Genomic DNA, 11,222 nt, shown 5'->3' on the forward strand with positions numbered 1-11,222 from the left:
GAGAGCAGCCACAGGCTGTGTGGCCCCTTGGTCTCCCTGACTTCTGGAATCAGGGCGCAGCCTGCCCAGGGACTGAAGCTTTCTGCCATGAAGTAGCTATGAACCTCACAGGGTTCACAACCAAAACCTTGACCTCATTAGAGCAGTGTTCTGGTCATCTGTCTTAGGGAGAGGTGATGATGTTAATTATGCGCTGATTTATTTAATCCCTGGTCTTGTAAAATGAGTGCACTTGCCTTCTCCTCCTCCCCCAGGGACTATAAACTCCGGGGGGCATGGCAGGGGGCCGGACAGGAGCAGGTAGAAGAATGGACTGGACTTTGGGGTCATGTAGACCTGGAGTTGCTTCCAGGCTACTGTGACCCTGGGTAACCTTTCTGAGCCCAGGATTAGGTAAGGATTATGGGTTTGGCACTTTGCCTAGCTTGGAGGAAGCTCTAGGTAAATTGTAGCCATTGTTATCATTAGCGTTAATTATTATTTTAGTCTATCAACTGAAGGATGAGCTTCCATTGCTCCATCTGTATACTTGGAAGGCAGTGAGGGTTGTCCAATAGAACTTTCTGCAATAAATGGAGAGGTTCCATACCTGCACTCCCCAATATGGTGGCCGCCGCCCCTGGCTAGTGCAACTGAAGAACTGAGTTGCAAATACATTTAATTTTAATGAATTCAAAGTTAAGTAGTCACAGTCACATGCAAGGAGTGGCTACTGGGTCCACAGCATGGGTGTACAGGGTAAGAGCCTAGGTTCTGGGATAGACCACCTGGGTTCCAGTCCTGGCCCTGTAGCTTGCTTATAAGACATTGGACCACTTTCTCAACCACTCTGAGTCTCAGCTTCCTCATGTATGTGAAGTGTGGAAGTGACAGTAACAACTTCCTAGGTGATCATTAGACGTCAATGTGTTAGTATGTAGAAAGCGCTCCATTTTGGAAGTCTGTAAGGAACGATGGCTCTCTTCAGCACTGATGCTCAGCCTGGAGCCCCTGGGTGTCATGTGTCTTCCAGCGGACACAGCATCTTGAAGGCAGGACTGTCAACCCCATCCTGAATCTTTCCTGGGCCCCAGTTCAGGTGGAGAAAACCAGCTTCCATTGGCCAGGGAGTAAGGGACACTCGAAGGTCATGAGGAGGATGAAAGATGCCCCTGGATCGACAGCTCAGCCCAGGCTGCCACTTGTCCCCATGGTGATGGGATTGATCCTTCTTTAGAAGGTGGCCTGTGGGAGACAGGCCAAGTAAACTGAAGGCTCAGGGAGAGGGGTGTTTTTGCTCTGTTCTAATATCCCTGGGCCAGGGAGCAGATGGAGCCAAGCTGTATCCCTCAACCCCCTCTCCAAACACTGGGGTTTGATCGATCCACTTGCCCAGCTCAGCCACGAAGGCAGAGGTGGGAAGGCTGTATGGGAAAGCAGCAGACTTCTAGGAAATGGATGGTCTGGTTGCAGAGCCAGGGCCTCGGAGCTGGGTCTTTGGAATTCCCCCTCTCTTTTCCCCTGGATAAGGAACTAAATTCCTAATTTCTGGGAATGGGTGCAAGCCGGTGTCCTGCTCCCCTTAGTTTCTTCCACAACAAAGACCTATGGGCAGCAGGAGTGTGAGGGCTGCGTGGGGGTTTCCGGACCCCAGGACTTCTTGGTGTCTCCAGAGGCACAGCCTCAAACTCCTCCAAAGAATTGGCATCAGAATCCAAAGACCCTCTGAGGGTCTCTAAAGCCCCACCTTCATCCTGGCGCACTCCCCACCTATCCTAGGACTAAGCAGGAAATGACAGGACCCAAGTCTCCTCTGTGGGGTGGCCTGAAAGAATATTGCTATTTCCCAATACAAGGACAGGCGACTAATGCCCTTCCCTAATGTCAGGGACTCTTGCATCTGTAGCCAGGAGCAAGTTTATAGAGGAATGTTCCAAAAACAGGGCATGGAGAAGGAGTAGTAGCCCTCTTTATTTTGCTTTCCCCAGTTTCAGGGTGAGAGGCAGCAGGAAACACAAGGTCTGACTCCAGGAAGGACTTCCTGACGGTTAGAAATATACGACAGTGGATTGCAGGAGCCAGTTTTAGTCAATCCTCTGATAAGGCTGATGGAGAAAAGCTCTGGTAGAATGGCATGGTGGGAAATTTGAAATTTAAAAGACACAGAATACATGGCTGATACGATCTCTCAGCTGGACTTGGAGTCAGGTTGATTTATGTGTGATCCAAGCAGGCTATTGACTGGCTCTGTGATCTTGGACTGAGTTCTTCTTCTTTCTCCTTCTCCTTCTCCTTCTCTTCCTCCTCCTCCTCCTCCTCCTCCTCCTCCTCCTCCTCCTCCTTCTTCTTCCTTCTTCTTCTTCTTCTTTTTCTTTCTCATCCTCCTCTTCCTCCTCTTCCTCTTCCTCCTCCTTCTTGTCTATCATCATCATCACCACCACCACCTTTGCAGTACTAGAGCTCGAACTTGGCCTTCATGCTTTGCACTCTACCTCTTGAGCCACGCCCTACTTCTTGCACTAATTAGTTCGTGATGCTTCTGCTTCGTCTCCTCATCTGTAAAATGGATTAAGGTTGTTCTGAAGAGCAATGAAAATGGCTTGGCACGTTCCAGAGTCTGAGCAGGCCAGGGTACTGAGGTACAGTGGGAAGGGAAGGTTGCTGGAGGGCAGGCTGAGGCAGGGAGCTAAGCCACTGGTGGGAAGGCCGATCACCACCTGGAGACACCTGGCCCCTCCATGTGCCCAGCTTCCTGTTCCTGCCTACTCCTGTCCACTCTTACCCACCACTGCAAAGGCACTGGGGGGACAGACAAGGACTGGGACTTCTCCCGGGAAGTCCATGCTCCTCTGGCAAGTCCCTACCTCCTTGGTCTGAAGGTCCTCTTTTACCAATCCCAGGAAGTCCCTCAGGGGGCCACTCAGAGAGAATTGGTTCCCCCACATAGCCTAGCTCCTCAGCAAGACCCCAGGGAACCTTCAGAAGACCCTGGTTCCAGCTTCGGTTCTGGTCAATGTTGGGGCTGGGAAACCACTGGCAGGTTTGCCTTGGGATCCACGTTGCCCAAACTCAAGTGTCAACTCAGAGCCCTCCTGGAGCTTGTGGAGGGGACAGGAAGGAAGCTGGCATTGCTCAGGTGGCATAGGGCATCAGCTGGATCCCAGGCTAAGTGGCCTCCATCCTCTGTGCTCTCACATGAGTGAGCCACTGGGCTGTGATGGCCTGGCAGTCAACTCAGGCCAGACTCCTCCCTCCCCCACCGCCCAGGATGGTGTTTTGCTCAGGAGAGAAACAGTGAAAGCTTGGGAGGCCAGCGCTAGGTGGGTCTGGAGGGAGTTTTAAATTCAGGCCTCTTGGGTGCAAAAGGAGACTAAGCTCTTGTCACGAGTTAGAACACTGTCCCTTCCCCCTTGACTGGGGTTCCGTGGGAGCAGGCCTGTGTCTCCCACATCAGATTGGGGCCTGGGGTGGGCAAGGTGTCTTTGTCTCTATGACTTACTCCTACCACCTGAATGAGGCCATACCATCTCCAGAAGGAGGAAATTTCTACCTGTGGTGTCCAGGAATGGGGAGTGACAACACAGGGAGTTTCTAACTTTCCCAAAAAGTCATGACAGGGTCTTTTGCTTTTCCTCACCCCTGTTTCTCCCTTTCACCTCTGCCATTCTTCACCCAGATTGGTGAGCTGAGCCTGGTGTGGCACGAGGCAAACCCAGGACTGGGATTGGGGTGGGGAGCATGGAAAACAGTTCTGCTGGGGGGGAGGGGGGAGGGCCCTTTGTTCTTTCTCTCCTGTGTCTGTCATCCCCAAGCCCCTCTGGCCTCTCTGCAACACTGTCTTGCCCAGTGCCACCCTAACTGGGTACCTTTCTCAGTCCCTCCTTCTCTTCTGTGCCCACAGAGAAGGGCACCCAGCCACCCACTGCCAGGTACAGAGGATAAAAATACCCAGTGGAAAAACACGTGCCTCCAGGTCAAACATTAACCTGCAGGGCCTGGCGTGCTAGCCAAGGGTCCGCTTTCAGGCTACCTGGCTACCAACACGAGGCTGTCAGCAATGTCCTCTCCCTCTGGCACTCACTCACTACCTGCTTCAGGTAAAAAAGCAAGCCCACCTGGGAACTCCAGCTCCAAGGTGCAGGTCCCACCAGTCAGTCCAGACTGGTGGCTTCAGGGACACTTCTCTCTCCTGACCAGCCTAAGGCTTCCCTGATGTTCCCCCAGCTCCCTCTTAGGAGAGGAGCCCCTCCATTCCTCTGATTTCCCTTCTGAAACAGAGCTAAGATCACTTTGGAGCCAGAAGGAAGAAAGGAAGCCAGGCAAAGGGCAGCAGTGGAAAGAGAAGAGTACAGTTCTCACTGGCACACAGCCCTGCACACACTGGGAAGCCACCTGGAGGAGGTATGGGGAGAGGCGGGCAGGTGGGAAGGGCCAGTCTGTCCCCAATTTGCCCTGCATGTCCAGCTCTGTCGTTCTCTGGGACCAGGAGACCAGAAGGATGGGTGTTCCTCCCATGGGTCAGGTGGCCCCCTCTAGCACACCTCAGGTCCTACCGGAAGGTTCCACTGGTGGGTTTCCCCATAGCTACCTGAGCTCAGCAGCTGGGAGGCCTGGCCCCCACCTCCTCCTCACACACCTCTGGGGGCCGGTGCCCAGTGATTCTAGGAAACGCCTTCCCAGTGGCCTTGAGCCTGGGCCAAATGCTCCATTTTCTATTAAGGAAGCTTGACCGTACACCTTGAAAAGAGCATGGCTCATCCGGGCATAGCACACCTGCCTGTCCCTCCAGATGCCTTGAGGGCAATGACCCCACCTGGAGGAACTGGGGAGGCCCTGGGTGTCTCTAGGGCCAGGGAAGCCCTCCTGGCCACTTTGATGTCCAGGGAAATGGGAAGGCTTGAGTGGAGTTTGACAAGACCACACCTGCCTGTCTCAGGCTGCAAAACAGCTTGTCCAGCTGCTGGGTCGAGAGTCCAGTACCGGGCAGAGTTGGAAGGCCTGGGGCCTGGCCTCTGAGAAGCAGCAAGTTTCCCCAGGAACAGGGGTTCATATCCAGGACTGTGTCTCAGGCGCTTCGAGGTGTTTCCCACCAGACACAGGTCACTGTGCCACGACAGAGCCCTGAAGACAGCCCCTAAGGGCCTGACCCTGCTGCCGACCCAGTCAGGTTACCCAGAAGGCCCCGTGGACTTTGGTTTTGAACTAAGTTCTGCCACAGAGTAGCCACATATTTTATATAGTTACTGAGCCTCTCTGAGCCTTGGTGAGCTCATCTTTAAAATGGGGACGATTATGTTCAACTCTCAAGACACTGCAAAGACTAAGTTAGTTGATCTTTGTATAGTGCCTGGCACACAGAAGTCATTCTGTAGATGAGCCCCCTGTTTAGTATTTCTCTTCATACTGGGCCTTGGTTTCCTCATCTGTAAAATGGGCAAAATCATGCCCAGCTTACAGATGTTGGTCATCTGTTCCCTCTGGGTTCCTCACCTGGATTTGGTCATCTCCAAAGACCTCAGCTGGAAGTCAGAGGCTCCCAGCACCTGCTCTTTCCGCACAGTCCCACACCCTGCTCCTCCCCTCCGAGTCAGGGCCAGGGCAGAACTTCATCCTATCGGCCTCATTATCACACTGACATTTGCTTTGGCTCTCGCAGCAATGACCTGTTGAAATGAACAAAGGCTGAGGAGGGAACAGATAATAGGACGGCCAGGAGCCCAGGCTTTGGTGTGAGCCGCAGGCAGAGGTGTTAGTTGGTGCCCTGACCTCGGGCTGGCCCACAGGGAAGTGGGTGTGAAGCGGAGTTCAGATCTGAGCTCCCCCAGCTGAAGAGCTGGGCTGGGGGAGGGGCGTTTGCATCTGGATACCATCTGGACCAGGGCAAACACTGGGGGCCACTTGAGGAAATGCCTGAGCGCAAATCAAACTCTGTACTGGGATCACCAAGCCCTTGAAGCAAATGTCTGCAGGAGAGGAATGCGTCTGAGGAGCCTGGGGGCGGGGAGACCTGCTGGGGAGGATGCCGAGGGGAAGAGGAAGGGGAAGCTTAGGAGGTGCAGGGGATGGGGGGGTCCTCTCCTTGGGCTGGTGGCCCCTCAGTCCTGGAAGACAGTAAGGCTGGGGCCCTCAGGGTAGGGTGATGAAGACAAGGTCCCCAAACAAGAGAGTTTGCAGTGCCTCAAAATTCTAGGTCTGACTTCTTGTACCCCTGTACTCATCAGATCTCAGCCCTGGAGTTCAGCTGTCCTGCTGGTGACTCCTTCCACACTGATACAACACCAACTGCACTGTTCCTTGTGACTCTTGACTTTGTAAGCCGGGGATCAGCTCCATGTGGGGCTTCAGAGTCTGACAAACCTAGTTCAAACCCTCCCTTTCCTTCAACTGACTGCACAAAAGTCAGCTTGCAGGGTGGAGCCATACTCTTATCAGTTCAAGGGCACAATCTCGAAGCTTTGGGCCTCCCTGGGAGTGTAGCAGTGCTAACCCTGGGTGGGGCTCCAGAACAACACCTGGGGCTTGGAGACCCTCAAACTTCTGCGGGCTGGGGACTGTATCCCCTTGGTCCACCCTGCAACGATGCGGGTGCTGACCTCATGCTGTCCCAGCCCTGACCCAGGGAAGCGCTGGGTGATGCCACCCCCAGGGAGGAGCTGGGACATGGTCACCACAAGTCACCAGACACCTTCAAGCCCTGGACATATCCGTCTCCCCCATCTCTCCCCTCTAAACGAGGCCGGGCAGGCACTCTGGAGCACTGCACGCGCGTGCATGTGTGTGTGTGTTTCCTTGTGTACGAAGTGTGGGTGTGCTTGGGCAAGTTTTTGCATGAGTGGATGTTTATGTCTGTGTTTATTTGTACGTGTTTTGTGTCTGTGCAAATGTGTTTGTGTGTTTTCACATGTGAAGAAACCCGTGCATGTATTTGTGTGACTGTATGTATTATGTAAATGTAACTTGTGTATTTCCCTGTGCATAGGTATAGACTTACATACTCGTGTGTGTGGACAGAGCACACGTGGGTTTGTTTGCCTTTGTAAATAAAGTGTTTGTATAATGTATCTTTGTGTTGGTGTATTTGTGAGTGCAGTGTATCTGCGTGGAAGTGGCACACATGGATTATGTATGGACGTGACTGTGGTAGGTACGGGCGAAATGTGATCGTATCTATCTATATGCATGCACATCACTTGCAGAAATGCAAGTGCATATTAGCATACGTGTACACAGCACATCTTTGCATGTTCGAATGGGCAACACGCATGCCTGTGTATGGACAAGACAGCACATGAGGGACACATGGACTGAAAGCTGAAGGGAGGGTTTCAATCCCCAGACCTTTGGCTGTGAGACTTGTGGCATCGATGTGGCGTTCTGACCTCCCCCTCAGGGTCCCGCTGGAACCCTGCCTGCCGGGCCCCTTCCCCTCACTCCTACTGACAAGGCCTCCAGGATTGCAGAGGTGCAGCACCCAGGGCCAGCCCTCACTGCACTCGCAGTCCTGGCACACGGACAGAATGGAGAAGATGAGGAAGGGCACAGATATGTGCTCCCCGAGGCCAGGAGAGGCCAGGTGGGCGTGGGTTGCATAGTGGGAAGAGCCTGGGTTCAAATCCTAGCTGAGCCTCATACTGTTCTGAGATCGTGGGAAAGTCTCTTCACCGCCTTGTGCCTCAGTTTCTCCATCTGTAAACTGGGATCACAATAGTGTACACTCCAAAGAGCTGTTGTAAGAACTGAAATGCCTTCCTGCATGGGAAGCTCTTGGAATAGTGTCTGGCACATAGAAGGTGCTCAGTAGTACACAGGAAATTATAAACAGCATCAACTCCAGAGAGAATAAAAAGCTTGCAAAGAAAAAACACAACCAGCTGACAACCCTGGAGTCAGTGCTTCCCCAAGGTCACCTCCCAGTGCCATCTACCCAGGATGACATGGGAATTTCAGGGTCAGGGTGCTGTGAGCTGCGGGCAGGAGCAGCAGGGGACAGAGCAGCTCCAGGAGAATCTTTCCCTGTGCGTCATCATGGTTGTCACCTCTGCTCAGTGAGACTGTTGTGTTTGTAGAATAAGGAGATCCACAGTGTGTGAAGCACTATGATAAAGTGTAAAAGACACAGAACTAGCCCATTTCAACACACAGGGCAGGACCATGCCTCACGGGCAAAGTGTGGCCAAACTTTAGGGATGGAGCAGGCAAGGTTGGTAGCTGTCTCAGCAGAGGGCAAGATAGTTCCATGAGGAGGGGTCTGCTGGAATGACGGAGGGGTGCCTGGAGAAAGAGGCTTCTCCTTACCCTGCCCCAACTCAGGAGCGACTTTTAAAAAGCAAGGGAGTGTCCTGGCAACTCAGCTCTGGGTTTTAAAGATACCAGGACTAGAGACCATGAGGCCTGTGACTACCTGCTGGCCCCTCCCCTCCCGCTGTACTGGCTATGCTATGAATGGGTAAGAAGAGGCTCAATGCTGTGAACAAAAACGTACACTCATTCACTTTATCCTCAGACCAGTCCTTACAATGAACTGTTTTATTTCCATATTGAAGATGAGAAAATGAGGCCCATAGCAGGACCAGGGCTGGATCTCAGATAGCCTGACCTCGAATCCCTGTTCTGAATGGCCAGGGAGAGGGTGGGAAAGGAGGTGGCAGACCTGGCCGCAGAGAGGAGCTATAAGGAAGGAAAGGGAGAAGGGGAAGCAGTTGGAGCAGCTGGCAGCCAGGCCACACTAGATGGCCTTGATAGACGTGGCCAAGGAGAGGCTGGGTTCCCACAAGGCAAGGATTATCCAGCAAGGCCCCTGCCAGGGCCCTAGCAACGGAGCCCTGTTTGGGCTGCCTACGTGGGGCCAGGTGGTTGGTGGGGCAAGGCGGAGCCAGAGTCAAGAGGCCTTGAGATGCCAAGCTGCTGACTTCAACCCCCAAATCAGTCCAGAAACCAGGCCTGGTTCCCAGTCAGGCCCCTAGCCTCCCCAGAATTCACCTGCCTATTTGCATGTCCCTTGGTCACTCAGTCACTCTACAAACACTGTCTGGTATAGTAAAACGCAGGTTCTAGATCCTGAATGCTAGGGTTTGAATCCTGTCACCTCTTAGTTGTGTGATCATGCATGGACAACTTAACTTCTGTGGGCCTCAGTTTCCTCTTTGTAAATGAAGATCACAGCAGCATTGATCTTTGACTTGTTAGGAGGATTAAATGAGTTAATGCCTATAAAGTGCCTGGTACAGTGCCTGGCCCATTGCGTATGCCCAATTCAGTTACTATCACTCAGCTACTATTAAGTCCCTCGGGGAGCAATTTTGGGGACATTAGTAATTAATAGTGGCATGGCCTTGACCCTCACTTGCCTGATCTTAGTACCAATAATAAGAGTTTTCTCTCTGGGAAAAAACCCTCATGAGATTTTCAGTCTGAGGAGGTGAGTTAGACAGATAAATAAACACACATAAACAAGGGAATCATGCCCAACCCGGGACCACCTAACATAACTGGTGTCTGACAGAAAGCCAGTGCTTTGGTGATAGACTGGGCTGGGCCAGAGCTGGTGTTTCTTTTCTTTCAACTTCCATGAGGGAGAGCAAGGCATTATGGGTTTACTGGTACCTTAAAGATAAGTTGAAGCATCAGAAAGGCCTGGAGGGGGCCGGGTGGAGCCAGACCCAGAGGCACAGCCATGCAGGCTCTCCCCCCTGCTCTGTTGTCCTGGGCTGAGTCTAGGCATTCTTAGATCGAGCTCCCCCAGAGCCTTGGCCCACCGTGAGCCCAAGGACACTAGCCAGCCCTTGAGAAGACATTTCCTCCTCAATGTAAGCCCTGTGGCTTTTGATGGCTGGTGGCTTCTGCTATGGTCCATCTCCTTGGCTGGGGCTGTGTGCTAACAGCAGGCCAGGTTCTACCTCATGAGTCCAGGGCAGTCTGGGCTCTTCTCCCTGGGCACTGGGGATTGGAGGCCTGAATTCTTGCCCCACCCCCATTCTGCCAGGGGTGCCACTAGGTCCCTGCCACAGCCCAGGTGTACACTGTCCACAGGCTTCCTTCTGTCCCACCCTCAGTCTGTGGATGTTACTGTCTGTCCAACTTGGTACCAGACACCATTCTCAGGCATCCTGTGGGGAAGGAGACACTCCCATTTTACAAATGAAGAAACTGAGGCTTGAGAGGTTCGTAAGAGAGCCAGGAAGAGGCAAAGTAGGGTAGGAAGCTGAATTGCCCAACTGCAGAGCCTAGGACATTGAACAGTATCTTTATTACTCTTCTCTCCGAATCCCAATGACACAATGTTCATCGCGAACATTCCTTTCACACTTCCTAAGTGCCGAACGTTAAGCTAAGAGTTTTACATGTCCCAACTCCTTCCACCCTCACATCACAGAGATTAAAAGCTTGCCCCAGGTCCACAGCTCAGTGCAACAGAGCTGGACTTTGAACCCAGGAGGTCTGGCTGCAGACTTTCCCAGGCCTGCCAGCCATCCGCCCACTCCCAGAGATGCTGACACCTGCACAGATCGGCCTCACTGCTCTTGGCACACTGTTGCGGGGGGCGGACAATAGAGTTCAAGTTACCACGTGAGGTACAAAGGGAACGGTGTGGTTGGGGGCACCATGAGTGTGAGAGCACAGTAGTAATGGAGACTTGGCTGATCTTGGAGACTTGGGCTCTGGGGCCTGACTCGGGAGCCCGAGGGGTGGCAGGCTCACGATGAGGGCTGAGAGTGGGTGTGACCTCCAGCTGTAGTAGGTCCACAGGACACAGGTTGAGCCCCTGGTGGCACTGGCTCCCTGACAGGGTGGGAAGACACTGAAAGGGGGAAGGGTCTCATAGCAACCTAAGGCAGCACGAGTCCCCATGGCACTGGCGGTACCAAGTCCCAGGCCAGCCTCAGGCCCAGGGGCAGAGGGGAAATGCCAGGTGAGACAAGGCTGGGTCCTGGCTCGAGGAGGCTGTGGCTGGAGGACTCCAGTCACCACTTCAGATGCTTGTGGAAACACAGCCGCCCAAGACCCTGCCCTGGGGTGCTGACTTACAGGAAGTCTGGCAGTGGGGTACTGAAATCTACGTTCCTGTTGATTCAAAAATGATCTTCATATATGTTTGGAGAGGCGAAAGAAACAGGGAAAGAAAGAAAAGAAGAAGTAAGACCAACCAGCACCAGGATTGGAGATGGTCCCTGGGACCTTGCCTTCTTCCCAGAGATGTCCTGAGCTCACATGACAGCCACATCCACGCAATGGCCTTGTTCTTT

General features: G+C 53.1%; 1 long non-coding RNA gene across 1 annotated transcript; it reads left to right on the plus strand.

Annotated features, from left to right (window-relative positions):
- The first annotated feature begins 3,999 nt into the window (after window positions 1–3,999).
- Window positions 4,000–8,440, plus strand: LOC141425628 (uncharacterized). Its single transcript, XR_012450633.1, has 3 exons — window positions 4,000–4,076; window positions 4,257–4,380; window positions 6,201–8,440. It is a non-coding gene; the product is annotated as an uncharacterized lncRNA (long non-coding RNA).
- Window positions 8,441–11,222: the final 2,782 nt, after the last annotated feature.

The sequence above is a fragment of the Castor canadensis genome, chromosome 8, assembly GCF_047511655.1.
Source record: "Castor canadensis chromosome 8, mCasCan1.hap1v2, whole genome shotgun sequence".
Classification (NCBI taxonomy): domain Eukaryota; kingdom Metazoa; phylum Chordata; class Mammalia; order Rodentia; family Castoridae; genus Castor; species Castor canadensis.